Source organism: Mesocricetus auratus, unplaced genomic scaffold, assembly GCF_017639785.1.
Source record: "Mesocricetus auratus isolate SY011 unplaced genomic scaffold, BCM_Maur_2.0 Super-Scaffold_100707, whole genome shotgun sequence".
In the NCBI taxonomy this organism is placed as follows: Eukaryota; Metazoa; Chordata; class Mammalia; order Rodentia; family Cricetidae; genus Mesocricetus; species Mesocricetus auratus.
Window position 1 is genome coordinate 10,018,854 of NW_024429269.1, and position 2,673 is coordinate 10,021,526.

The 2,673-nt window shown below is 44.1% G+C and overlaps 1 pseudogene; it reads left to right on the forward strand.

The window, feature by feature from the left end:
• The first annotated feature begins 493 nt into the window (after positions 1-493).
• On the forward strand, positions 494-1,890 carry LOC101828023 (annotated as a pseudogene).
• Positions 1,891-2,673: the final 783 nt, after the last annotated feature.

Consider the following 2,673-nt stretch of genomic DNA (forward strand, 5'->3'; position numbering starts at 1 on the left):
GCCAATAGCAGACATGCTGCAAATGAAATCAGATAGACAATCCCATTGATAATAGCCTCAAAAGGAGTAAAATACCTAGAATAAACTAAGAAGGTACAAGACCTCTATACTGTAAAATATAAAACAATGAAGAAAAGTATTCAAATCAGCACAGCCAGAAAGATCTACCATATTCATGGTCAGAATTCATATTGTGGCAATGGTCTTTTACCAAAAGTGATGTACAGATACCATACAACCACCATCACAATACCAATGGTATTCTTCACAGACATAGAATAAACAAATCTAAAATTCATACCAAAAAAATCGCAAAACAATGCAAATAGGCAAAACAACCCTGAGCACAGAATTATTCCAGAGTGGTCTTTAAAAATCTAGTATCCAGCACTGTCCGCGCCCGCTGGAGCCTGTTCGCGTCGACTGACCAGAGTCCATGAATCATCTGCTCCGGCCCTCTGGACCACTCCGACCGCAGCTTTCTGACCTTTGAAAACACTTAGGAATCATGTCTCTGCATCAGTTTCTGCTAGAACCAATCACCTGTCATGCCTGGAATAGGGATCGTACCCAGATCGCCCTTAGCCCCAATAACCACGAAGTGCACATCTACAAGAAGAATGGGAGCCAGTGAGCTGAAGGAACAAAATCGTCACTTGTGGGGCAGACCACAACACCTATGTCTGGAGTCAGAAAGATGGCATCTGGAAGCCCACCCTGGTGATCCTGAGGATTAACTGAGCTGCCACTTTTGTGAAGTGGTCCCCACTGGAGAACAAGTTCGCTGTGGGGAGTGGGGCCCGGCTCATCTCTGTTTGCTACTTTGAATCTGTAAATGACTGGTGGGTGAGCAAGCACATTAAGAAGTCGATTCGCTCCACGGTCCTCAGCTTGGACTGGCATTCCAAAAACGTTTTGCTGGCTGCAGGCTCATGTGACTTCAAGTGCAGAGTGTTTTCTGCCTACATCAAAGAGGTGGATGAGAAGCCAGCCAGCACACCCTGGGGCAGCAAGATGCCTTTTGGTCAGCTGATGTCTGAGTTTGGTGGCATTGGCACTGGTGGCTGGGTGCATGGGGTCAGCTTTTCTGCCAGTGGGAGCCGCCTGGCCTGGGTCAGTCATGACAGCACCGTGTCTGTTGCTGATGCCTCGAAAAGAGTGCAGGTTTCAACTCTGAAAACGGAGTTCCTGTGACTTCTGAGTGTGTCCTTCGTCTCAGAAAACAGCGTTGTGGCTGCTGGCCACGACTGCTGCCCAATGTTCTTTAACAATAACAACCATGGCTGTTTGACCTTTGTGTCCAAGCTAGACATCCCAAAACAGAGCATCCAGCACAGCATTTCTGCCATGGAATGCTTCCGCCACACGGACAAGAGAGCCGCAACTGAGGACCGCAACACAGCCTTGGAGACACTGCTCCAAAACAGCATCACTCAGGTGTCTATGAGGTGGACAAGCAAGATTGTCGAAAATTTTGCACTACTGGCATCGATGGAGACATGATAATTTGGGATTTCAAGACCCTGGAGTCTTCCATCCAGGGCCTCCGGATGATGTAAAGCCGAGGGAGCCTCTGCCATCCAGCATGAGGAACAGACAGGGCTGTGCACACTCTGCCGTTCGCATGGTGATGAGGATCGCCGACCTGTGGAAACACTGTCACACTATCAAGCAACTAGCGTGTGTTCGTGTGGATGTGGTGGGTGAAATGTGGGTTTTAAAGACAGCAGGGGTTTCTTTTTTTCTTTCGTTTCGTTTTGTTTTGATTTTGCTATCTCATTCCATTTTTGACCAAAGCTTCTCTTTAAGTAGTTTATGATGGAAGATTGTCACACTAACTTAAAGGGTAAGAGAAGTGTGTATTGTCTGCTAAAAAAAATTTTAAAAATCCCAAGTGTGCAAAAAAAAGCTAGTATCCAAATCCAGTATATAAACATTGTATTTCAAATTATACTATAGAGCAGAGGGTCAAATGACCCTTTCACAGGAGTTGCATATCAGATATCCTGCATACCCGATATTTGCATTATAATTCATAACTAGCAAAATTACAGTTATGAAGTGGCAATGAAAATAACATGAGGAACTGTATTAAAGGGTGGCAGCATTAGCAAGGTTGAGAACCACTGCTATAGAACCATAATAACAAAAATGTCATGACACAACATAAAAATAGACACCTACACCAATATAATGAAACAGAAGACCCATAAATGAACGCACGCAACTAAACCGATCTGATTCTTGACCCACATGTTAAAAATATAATTGGAGGAGGTATATAAAAATGTAACTGGCTCCACAGGTAAGAGCACATACTACTCTTGTAGAAGACACAGGTTCAGTTCTAAGCACCTAACCAGAAATCACAAGCACCAGTAACTCCAGTTCCAGGAAACCTGATGCCTTCTTCTGACCTCCACAGATCCCTGCTTGCATATAGTACACATACAGGCAGTCAGGCCCACACACAAGTATGGAAAAGGCAAATAAATACATGTTTTAAAATGTATATGTATTGGAGAAAATAATGTCTTTAACAAATGAAGTTGAGAAAAACTGAAGCATTTGCATGTATAAAAATGAAACTAAGCTGGGCATGGTGGCTCATGCCTTTAATTCCAACACTCGGGAGGCAAAGGCAGGTAGTTCTCTGTTAGTTCAAGGCCAACC